General features: G+C 35.1%; 1 pseudogene across 1 annotated transcript; it reads right to left on the bottom strand.

Moving 5' to 3' along the window:
• Positions 1–344: 344 nt before the first annotated feature.
• On the bottom strand, positions 345–7,674 carry LOC149151178 (peroxidase 53-like; annotated as a pseudogene). Its single transcript, XR_016263267.1, has 5 exons — positions 7,669–7,674; positions 7,367–7,501; positions 7,047–7,238; positions 6,699–6,864; positions 345–873 (listed from the first exon to the last, which is right to left on the bottom strand). The product of XR_016263267.1 is annotated as a peroxidase 53-like (transcript).
• Positions 7,675–12,718: the final 5,044 nt, after the last annotated feature.

Raw genomic sequence — 12,718 nt, 5'->3', positions numbered from 1 at the left:
GTGGTGAAAAAATAAAATATGAATTTATCAATCCTAAAAAGATTAGTCATAAAAGTTATTCTAAACTGGCAAATCAATAAAGAATATTCATCTTTTCCATTTCAAAACGTCGACCTCCTTCAATTCCACACTATAGGATTCAACCCAATCTCTGAGACTAAACTTTTTACCTCCTTCAATTCCTCACTATAGGATTCAACCCAATCTCTGTGACTTAATTTTTTACTTTTTTTCCCGCATTTTAGTTATAAAATAGATCGAAGAAGCTTGATGCAAACGTCATTATGTGTTTCCCAAAAAAATTTTTATTGATAATTGCTGTCAGTATTTTACCAACACGAGTTATGTTACAGATAGCACTTACTTCCCTTTCTAACTTTTATGTTTTAAAACGGAATGGTACTGCTCTCACTTTGACAAAAGTGGAAACAAACGAAACAAAGCAATACTGGGATTTTCTAGCCATTCATCTTCCTGCAATTTAGACGGATTTCTCCGCTTGTTCCCGTTAGAGGATTTATATTTCCCATCTTAATCATCGAGTTGGAGAAGTTGGAGAAAAAATCAGCCTGACTACTGCTGTAGTCATTCACAATAGAAATGATGGCTGCGCCCGTTGTGTTAAGCAGTTCTTGATCTGACTGGAACAGCCCCATTTCGTTTTGGAGATTTATGTAGTAATTGTTGTCAAAAGTGTTTGGAGTGCCCGATCAAGTGAGGTTAGGGTGCTCCCGTTACCATTCTGTGGGCACGTGCTTTGCAAGGTGGATAGATAAGATGAATTGAGCGTGGCATCTGGATTGCCAGTTCCGCTGAAATTGTAAAGTTTGTTGACAAAAACTGTGCAGCGAGCTCGCCCGATTGTGTGCCCACCTGGATCCAGCATGATAAAACACTTTTTATTCAGATGGTAGATTTTGAGAATATTTTAAATTTGGTAGAAGTTAAAAAATTTACTTTGTTTAGTTAATCTAGTTTTAAAATATTCTAAAATCCTGCAATCTAGTTAAATTCAACTCAACTCTAAATTTATGTTACTGATTTCCCTACATGGATATTCACACATTTATAAAAAAATCATTGTGAAATTACAACCCAAACTAGTTAGCTGGATTGCAAAATACCCTTTACCAATGCATGTGAAAAATAACCGCACTAACAAATCTTGCCATGTAAAGGAATGTGAGCTTGCATCTGCAGATAATGAAAAGATCAGAGGCACACAGTAAATCAACACAACACAGAAACAGATCTGAACACTTGCTTTATTTACAGATCAAACAGATATATATACATGCTACAGAAGTTTCTGGAGATCATTAGAGTCGGTGGCTTGCTGGAGAAGTTTCCCCATTGTCAATGTATCCGCCGACTTCATTAAATATAGCAGCGGCTTTCTAGATTCAGCATTTACTGTTTCTGTTGAATTTTAGTGGCAGGTAGTTGGAATTATTCATGGTTTCTAACACTCCCCCTTAATTTCAACTACATACAATAAACAAGACACTATACTCTTAATTGTCATGCCTGCTGGTCTAAGTCTCAGCTAGGCTTACAAAATTTGGATTTTCTACAATGTACAACATATTTCTACACATTTCAAATTTAGCCTTTCCAAGAGGCTTGGTGAATATGTCAGCCACATTTTCATTTGTATTACAATATGATAAGTCAATTTCTTTTGATTGCAGTTTTTCTCTTATAAAATGATGTTGTGTCTCAATGTGTTTTGTCCTTGCATGATATATAGGATTGTTTGCCAATTTGATAGTGCTTTGATTGTCACATCTGATTACTGTAGGTGCTTGTTGTGTTTCTCCAACATCTTCAAGGATCCTCCTAAGCCATATTGCTTCACAGGTTGCACTGCATAATGCTTTATATTCAGCTTCAATAGATGACAATGAAACAGTTGGTTGTTTCTTACTGCTCCATGATATTGGTCCTGAACCAATATTGAACACGTATCCAGTAGTGGATTTTCTATCATCTGGATTTCCAACCCAGTCAGAATCAGAATAACCTGCCAATTCAACATCAAATTCATCAGTGTACATAATACCAAAATTAAGTGTTCCTTTCAGATATCGAAGGACTTTCTTTGCTGCTTTCCAATGGCTTTCACAAGGCTTAGTCATGAACTGACTAAGTATGCTGACAGAATATGCTATATCTAGTCTGGTAGTGGTGAGATAGTTCAAACTTCCCACCAATTGACGGTACATAGTTCCATTCACCTCTTTGGTTCCATCATCACTGCACAATTTGACATTCTGTTCTAAAGGAGTAGATGTTGCCTTGCATTCAATCATATTGAATCTTTTAAGTATTTCCCTTGTATATTTGCTTTGTGTGATCAATGTCTTACCAGGCTCCCTCCAAACTTCAAGACCTAAACAATAATGCAATTCACCAAGATCCTTCATCTCAAATACATGTGACAATTGATTTTTAATTTCTTCAATCAACTTGCATGCATTTCCTGTTATGATTAGATCATCAACATATACAGATATCAAAGCAACATTCTTGTCTTCATCTTCCTTGATGTATAAATTAGGATCATTCTTGCTTCTTATAAAACCTTTCTCATAAAAGAAAGAATCAATTTTCACATACCATGATCTTGGTGCTTGTTTCAAGCCATATAAAGCTTTCTTTAACCTGCAAACCAGATGCTCCTGTCCCTGTTTTACAAACCCTTCAGGTTGAACTAAATAAACTTCTTCTTTTAACTCACCATTCAAAAATGCAGATTTGACATCTAATTGGTGCATTTTCCAATTATATTTTGTAGCTAATGCAATCATAATTCTAATTGTGTTCATCTTAGCTACAGGTGCAAAAGTATCTTCATAATCAATTCCCTCCTTTTGTGAATATCCTTTGGCAACCAATCTAGCTTTATGTTTATCAATACTTCCATCAGCATTAAATTTAAATTTATAAAGCCATTTGCATCCTACGGGAACTTTGTTTTTAGGCAATTCTGTTAATTCCCATGTGTCATTCTTCATTATAGAGTTATATTCTTCATTCATTGCATTTCTCCATTCTTCATATTCTTTAGCTTCATCATAGCTTGAATGTTCTACAACATTCATAACCTGAGACATTAATGCATAATCTTTATACCTTACAGGTACCTGACTTTGGCGTGATGACCTTCTTGGAGTTTTACTGCTTTCATCTTTCTTTTGGCTTTGCAGAGTCTCCTCTCCTCTCTTTGGAGTGTCATGACTGCTTGATCCTACTTGTTCTTGATCTTGTACCTGTTCCTGTGCTTGTTCCTGTTCTTGTTCAACACTTGTATCTAATTTGACATAATCATCAGTATTATGCCATACACTATTATTTATTTTATCACCTTCATTTGCATTCTCATGAAACACCACATCCCTACTTGCAAGCAATCTATGAGTATTGGGATCAAACAACTTATATGCTTTCTGATTATCACAATAGCCAATAAATATGCACTTAATTGCCTTTGCATCAAGTTTTCTTCTTTCATCTTTTGGAATATGAGCATATGCCTTGCAACCAAAAACTCTTAAATGACTCACTTTTGGTTTGTACCCATAAAATGCTTCAAAAGGTGTTTTAAGCTCTAAACTTTTGGTTGGACTCCTATTTTTCAAATAAACAGCAGTATTAACGGCTTCAGCCCAAAAAACATTAGAGATATTTTTACCTTGAAGCATACTACGTGCACATTCAACTAGTGTTCTGTTTTTCCTCTCAGCAACTCCATTTTGCTGAGGTGTATGTGGCACTGTAAATTGTTGTTGAATCCCATTGCTTTTACAATATTGATTAAATTCTCTTGATTTGAATTCTCCCCCTTGATCAGATCTCAAGATTTTGATATAATTACCAGTTTGTTTTTCTACCATATTCTTAAATTCTTTAAAATACTCAAAAACATCACTCTTCTTTCTTATGAAATAAACCCATGTATATCTAGATCTATCATCCACAAAAATAAGAAAATACCATGCTCCACCAATAGATCTAGTTTGCATAGGTCCACATACATCAGTATGAATTAATTCAAGTATTTCCCTTTGCCTTTTTTCTTTATGTATAGGAAATTCCTCCCTATGTTGCTTGCCAAGTACACATGCCTCACATTCAACATGATCATTTTTCAAGACAGGAAGACCTTCAACCATAGTGTTCTTTTGCAGTAGCATTAAATCTTTGTGATTTAGATGTCCATACCTTTGATGCCATAAATCTTCTGTTGATATTGCTGTAGATGCTAATGCTTGATGACTTTTCCTTGTCACATCCAACTTATACAAACCTCCAACTCTGGTTCCTGTGGCAATAACCTTGTATTTATCTTGAATGTCTTTCACTACACACTGTGATTTAACAAATTCCACCTTCAAATCTTGGTCAGTAATAGTAGAAACAGAAATTAAATTCTTTTTAATATCAGGGACATACATCACATTATGAATCTGTTTCTCTTGCCCATTAGACAAATTCACACCTATTACTCCATAACCTTGAACTTTAAGTGCTCTGTTATCTCCTAGGCAAACATATGTTCCATCAATATTTTCATGATATTCATCAAACCACTCCTTATTACAAGACATATGGAGTGATGCACCAGAATCAATGAACCAAGCATTCTTATCATCATTTTCCACAGACAATGCAGCATCAGAAACAAACAATTTAAGATTTTTAAATCCATCATTGATATCTTTGTCCACAAAATTTCCATTATGCCTTTTGTTTCTTTGCCTAGTCTCATTATATTTCCTTTTATAGCAATCTTTAGAATGATGCCCAGGTTTGCCACAATAATAACACTCATCATTTTTCTTTGGAAATTTAGACTGTATCATACCTCTTTGCTTTGCTTGAAACTTGCCTCCTTTGTTCTTGTCCCAAGGTTTGCCTCTGTATGGATATTTGCCCTTGGCCACCAATGCCAAATCTGAACTGCTAGAGCCCAAAAAATTCTTCATCCTCTCCTCCTCTTGTAGAAGAATTCCTGTCAATTCATCAAATGAAGGGGGTTTTTCTCTAGCTGCAAGACTTGAAACAAAAATTTGATAATCTTGCACTAAGCCATTTAATACGATGGTGACTAAGTCAGTATTAGACACCTTTTCACCAATATCTCCTAACTTATCACTTAAATCTTTGACACGAGATATAAAATTGCTTATATTTTCATTTGCTTCCATTTTTAAGGATAAAAGCTTAGTCTTCAAAAACAAGATCCGGTTTGTATTTGTTGTTTCATACAAACCCTTCAATGTATCCCATGTTTCTTTTGATGTCTTGCAGTCTCTGATATGAGGAATGATGTTGTCCTTCACGGACATACGCACCAGCACCTTTGCTTTTGTCTCCCTTCTCTCCCAATCTGGGATAGAACCTGCAACAGTGGGTTTGGGCTCATCCCCACTTACAATGGACCACAAATTATTACCTTCTAAAATAGTCATTAGCTTGAATTTCCAGTTTACATAATTTTCGCCATCAAGCTTGGTGGATTCATTCATATAATTATCAAGCAACAAATTTGCCATGATAAAAAAAACTTTATCCAATCACCAAAATACCACCAAATCCAAATGCACCAATTTTTCACTATATCTCAAAATCTTTTACACCACTCATGCACCATAAAAAATCTCTTTCTTTTTTTTTTCTTTTAACTTCAATATTTTCTTACTCAGTAATAACAAACCTCCCTTTTTTTAATGTTTCAAGCTAAAATAACATAGTTAACACACCATAACAAAAACCTTTGTAGGGCTCACATATCTCAAAAAAATATCAAGCGGCCCAGCGAACAGCGGCATCAACAGTTACAAAGTTTTCTGCAAAGAGTAACCTCCATACAACGCTCACAAACTCGGCTTCCAACGATGACACCAGGCAACAGTGTTGACAGAACAAAAAAAACAGCGAACCGTATTTACCTTCAACGAGAGTTTCGACTGTACAACAGAGTCTTGCTTACAATGGCTCAATCGCCTCCATTGGAACAGGGTAATTTCACTGAGGCCTTATCCTTACCAGCACACATCTCAAGCGCCACCGCTTCTCATCATGACAACAGACCATTCACCACAAAAGCATCTGTGGGTAGAAAACAACTTCGGGCTCTGCAAGCCTACACATCAGTCTTCACAACACACAGTCAATCTTAGGGAAAGCAGACACAAAACTGAACACACAACATACAACTTACTCAAATGCCGTTCTCTGCCACGGTCGCCACACTCACAAATACAGAAACTCAACCGCTTCACACAGCGCTCACCATATAGCAACACACAGCGATACACAGCTTTACAGCTCACCTTACAGCGATGTCTCACCCACTCTGATCGCTCAACTTGGGCTCTCACACTCAGCCCTCAACCTCGCTCTGATACCATGAAAAGATCAGAGGCACACAGTAAATCAACACAACACATAAACAGATCTGAACACTTGCTTTATTTACAGATCAAACAGATATATATACATGCTACAGAAGTTTCTGGAGATCATTAGAGTCGGTGGCTTGCTGGAGAAGTTTCCCCATTGTCAATGTATCCGCCGACTTCATTAAATATAGCAGCGGCTTTCTAGATTCAGCATTTACTGTTTCTGTTGAATTTTAGTGGCAGGTAGTTGGAATTATTCATGGTTTCTAACAGATAAGAGTGTTGCTATACCTGACAAAGCAACTACATCGGTGACAGAAAGTCCCACATTTTGGAACTTTGCTGTAATTGTGGAAACATTGTCTGTTGGTGCGGGAATGGCTGTGTTGGGAAGAGTTGGGTTTGCAGTGGTGCTATCTCGTCTTCCTAACTGTATACTCCACGATGGACCACTGGACTGCAGCATGTTGCAGACGGTTATCATGTTAGAAGGCTTCATAGATCAGTTATAACTTAGAGCTATTGAATATATTTCAACTTAGAGGAATGGTATAAAGGATATTCATCATGTTGGATTAATCATTATAGTAACACAGTATCAAAAGCTTATGAGTCATTAATTACGATAGATTTACAGACCAGTACGACTGATCGCTCTGCAGCAATGGCCAGAATGTCGGCACAAGAAACTGTTGCGTTGCATGAACTCTCTACTGCTGCCTTGATGTTGTCCACAACGTCAAAACCCCCTAGGGAATTGTTGTTAGGACCTGCTGTCTTTTCGCCAGTAAAATTTGCTGTGTCATCTAACAGAACGGATCGATCACAGCCCTTAAAATCAAGGAGTGAGTGAAATATCAGTATTACAAATCTCTGTACTGAATACAAATCTATTGAATAAACAGACAGTGATGTATTAAGGACAAATCTAGTGAATAAAGAGACATATTTCTACTTACATTAACGAAGCAATCGTGAAAATGCATACGAAGGAGAGAGGCCGCAATCCTTGAATCATTTTGCAGGGCTTGCTGGATGACCTGCCCCACTATATTGGTAACATTGGGACATGTATTATAAAAATTAGGGCTGAGCTAAGCAGTGGTGCATTGAATGAATGCAAATGCAACGAATATAACATTCACGGAAACATATCGAAATGGCCTGACGAACCCTATAACTGGAGACTTGATAGACCTCTGGGTAGTCTACGTAGAGAATACAGCAGGAGAGGCTTAAATTTATAAAGGTTTTCCGCCACCGACATCAGTCACTGTCACAATTTATTGAGGATGGTCGTGATATGGAATTGCGATGATCGTGGGACGGTGTGAGCCATGTGCGTGCAATGCGAAAATGCTGGTCAGATTTATGGCCACTAAACTTTATTCGGAATAAAAATCTCTCCATTGCAGGCCCAGTCCTATTCAAAATATGGAGTACAAATTAAGCGTATACAGCGCACGTCCTACTCAAAATATGACGACAATTTCAAGTTTAAACATTTACACAATTTCAAAATTGTCACTTTCAGTTGTTGCGTTATTCATTAATAATAGCTCGGAGTTTTACAGTTTAGTATAAAAGAAATTGTCAACCTCGGTTAATTAATAATAGGTAGGAGTTTAATCGTTAGAAATGAATTAAAAATAAATAATTCTATATATAAGTTTAGATTTTATTGAATATGAATAAATTTAATCATTTCAGATGAAGGATTAACAAATCTTATCCATTAAAAAATTTTAAATGAATCTAAGCGCGTGTTAAATTGATAATTTAGTAGTGCAATTTATATATTAAAAATTTTCCTTTTTCCCAGTCATATTTTTCCATTGAATTGCAGCAGATTTATTTTGGAATTATAAGATTTAGTTATGTAAGGTACACAATTGCAATGTTCTAATTTTTTTGAAGTGAAATCAAAACTTAAGTTAGTTGGCTTTGTCTCACAAAAGGGACGCTTTCATTGGAATGGCAATTTTCTTTTTAAGGGATTTTCTCGTCAAAATTTGAGGTTTCTTTTTGATTCTTTTTCAAGAAACCTGAATGTGTTTGAATATTTTGATTGTGGAAATACATCTTATTAAGAAATATATTTTATTAATACATTTTATTAAGAAATGATGAGAGATTAACATAAATATATTATTTATTTTTTTTGTGTAAGTTTAGCAGGACTTTATCTTTATCATGTCCAATATATCACCCCAATTAGGGTGGAGAATTGAATCGGTGACTTCACATCAAGGAGTTCCTTAATAGAGCACATGATCACTGGCTATCCAAGACCCTATCGACAACATAAATATATTATTAAGTGTTAATTAAATTTAAAAAATTGTAATCCTAGAAACAAGGGAACACATGTTTAAATCCCCCCTATAGCGAGCTCAGTTTACAACATTGAGGAGAGGTCATAAACCCCCAAAGGTTTATTAGTGTTACGTAGGTTGTTGGGTTCCTCAGCGATAAAAAATAAAATAAATTAATTAATTAATTAATTAAAAAAAACCTCAGACCTCTACTCAATCAAGTCATTCCATGCATTATTGATATTTCCACATCTTCTTGATGGTTTCTGCTAACTTATGGCTTTTCTACTTCATTTGTAATTTACCAATACTATGACATAATGTATTGCATAATCTAAATTTTGGTCGATAGATCTTTTTATATATGTATCTGGTTAAATACATTAACTTTTGTTGTTAATATTTCCAATCTAACAAACCACAACAAAAGATTTTTGTTAGAAAAAATACTAAGAGGGTAGAGGTGAGGTAGGGGGTGTCGGGGGTTTAATTCACTTTAACTTTTCATTTCATATTATGAATTTTATATGCCACTTTTATTTATGCAACGAACGTGTGTACACGACTTTAGTGAAGGAAAACAATGTATACCCAGTTTACTTATTTTTTATACTTTACATCTCATGTTTAACTTTATCATCGCATTATTAATTTCATGAGTCATTTAATATGCAGTAAAGAGAAAATAAATCATAATATATACATCAACACATATGAACACCAGGATTTTTGGTGGAACCCTAATATGGGAGAAAACCATTGTTGTTGTCTTATGTATTTCCTTCTTTTATTATATAAAAAAACTTCATTACGTATTGTACTAGCGCAAAATCTTACCAATACACTGGAACCCACCTAGAGGAGGTTACAACCTCCACTCATTCTCTAGCACCCAATGGAATGGAGCTATAACCCCTTGACTTCGTTTATTGGCACCTACCGGAAGGGAGCACCTACCCCCTAGACAAATTTACCACCTACCATTGGAAGGAATATTTGACTCCATTACTGAAGGCTCCAAACCTCAACACCTTATGGTCCACATTTCTGAATGTATCACACTGGATGCACCTGTCAATCAACCATCAAAACATGCAGGCCACCTTTCATCATATTTTCACACTAGACCCACACCCAACATTATGATCAATACCAAAGTCTATACTAAATCTAAAATAAAATCATTGAACCAACTGAATCATTGTAACATCATCCCACTGAATACTGAATCAATCACTGTACCTATATAAGGCCAATGCACAACCAAAGCATAAAAAATATAAACAATCCAGATTAAGACATCATTGACAGATAACAACAAATATAACAAAACTCATTAAAAATCATCAGCAAACAACACTGAAAACCCTGACCAGATCTATTTCATAATATATATGTGACTGTTATTTAGCAAACCTGTGTATATATGATCTTATAATGTGAAACAACAACGTACTGATCTCAACATACTGGAAAATAAATCTCAGAATATATACACGACTCAACATAAAAAAATATGTGTATGTACACCACTATCCATAAGAAAACCATCATACAAATCTTGAATTATTGAAACATACCTTCACTGTAAATAGAACTTACATTCTGCAAACCTCACTGTCAAAACTATAGACTTCTGAAAACCCATTCAGATCAAAACATTACTAGAATCACATATCCATCATTATTATCTACTTAAACATTTGCAACAACCAAATAAATCAAGCATATATATTAACATATCTTTAGATCTTTAAGATTTGAGTCTTCTCCTTGCTTCCAGGTGCACCCCTATTCTAGTTCAAATCACACATAAATAACCCGTTACTTGCACACTCAACACCTTGATCTCCATCTCATATAGTTTTTGCCTTAGCCAATACCCTAGGTAAATCCTTTGGTAATGTCATTAGTATTTTTTGACGAGATCAATTAAACGTTTCTTCCCCAATTAATATGGGAAAATACCAAATAATGATCCCTGGTATCCAAATTTCCACGGTTCAGATTATGTATGCAACTTTTTCTCACAAGACCTATGTATGTACGCAACCCTTCTTCACAGGAATTGCATATACTTTTCAATCTTTACATTTCTCATCCATCTGTAATTGAACTATCATTTCTCTTTCCATATCCATTGTAACATATGTACCGATATTCCTAATAGCTGCATTAGTTCCATTACCATCATATTATTACCATGTTGACATCAAGTACATCTTTGTCAAGCAAGTTGCCTTCAAGGATAACACATTATTCATAATGCCAACAATCTCCCCCTTTGGACTTGAAGGCAACCAATTTGGTATTTGAAAATCACCTGCAAAACACATATGCAAACACCAATTCTTCTTTCCAAACACCTCTCAAAACACCAATTCTTCTCCCCCCCTTTGACATCAAGGGAAAATGATGGAACTATCTTGAATGAAGAACTTCTCTTGTAGTAATCATTGTTATAAGTCCGATTTGCTAATATTAACCATGAATTCTACATATTGACCACTCTCCCCCTGAGCATATGTTGGACTTTCTGAATATATGCAATAAAGTAAAACGCTTTATGGCTCAAACAAATATGACCTTTCTTATCACCAATGACTCTATTCTCCCATGATTAAGTCAATCACCCAACATATTGGGTTTACATTTTGGACCTAAATTTGACATCAATGTTCCAAAATAATGGGATTACACACATAGCATGACTTGATACTAATAGCTCATATATGGCTAAATTTTACAATGATTACAACATGGGTCTTTTCATGACCTTTACATAAAGAGACATACATGGCATCCATAATCATAAAAAAGACTCTCAACAACGAAGTATCTTTGTAGAAAAACCATGATAATCAACAACAACCATCATGCTCCAAATGTACATTTGCAACATAATCATTTCGAAGAAACAACATAAAATAACATCATAAGCATCCTCATCACCAAGAAGTAATATATCATCAGGTAGATAAGACCGTGTAGCATCAATCTTTCCAATATCATCAATCACTTAACCAAATATGCAATGCTTACAAGCATCATCAAGCAACTGCGATAGAAGCACAAGATTTTGCAATAGAGCTCTATCAATACCTTATCCCTTTGACCTCATGTCATCAAGGTCAATATGCTCTCTCCACATATAGGAAGAGCCGCAATCCTCAATCAATCTCTTGAACCATAACATCATAGGTAGCATATACATGCATCAATATATGTGCAAACACTGAGTACTTCTGGCATCACAAATTACTAAATGATCAACAACATCATTAACCAACATCTTTAGCATACATATCTTCAAGATTTAGCAAGGATAGGACACCATTAACAACTCTACCAAATGAAACTAAAGAAACATATTGGCATCACTCATAACATAATGACAACAACATATGTATCTTCAACCATACAATGAACTATTAGAAGCATAGACAATGCTCCCCGTAAACTTGTGCCAACTCTTCACTATTAATTCTGATATTATATCTATCTCAGCAATCAGCAAATGCACCAAAGAACCATTTCAGTAGTAGCAATATAAGACTTTGCAACAACTCATAAACTCATCATGAACCAACATCATTCCTAAAAAATATAAGGGAATTATTGACAATATGCAATAAATAAATTATCAGAATCATAACACCAATAATCACTGATGGAAGCATATAACAAGTTCCCCCTGACTTTGTGCCACTCCTTTTTCATCACAAAGAAGCATACGTGATTGTATATATCAAAATACGCATATACATGTGATTGTCCTTCATGAGAAACGTGTATAAAACATAAAATATTGATTTTTCATAACCACCACCCCGGTGAACTTGACATGTCTATTTCTATTTATTTTTACTTGATTAGGTACGATGCTAATAATATAAACATAACCAAAAGAATATCAAAACAACATAGAGAATCATCAAGATACATATGCATAGCTCCCCTGAGATCATATACCATTGATCATGTGGATCTCATAAC

Source organism: Pinus tabuliformis, chromosome 9, assembly GCF_031772625.1.
Source record: "Pinus tabuliformis cultivar Carrire ecotype Pingquan chromosome 9, CPIR1, whole genome shotgun sequence".
In the NCBI taxonomy this organism is placed as follows: Eukaryota; Viridiplantae; Streptophyta; class Pinopsida; order Pinales; family Pinaceae; genus Pinus; species Pinus tabuliformis.
This window is presented reverse-complemented; position numbering and strand designations above follow the sequence as displayed.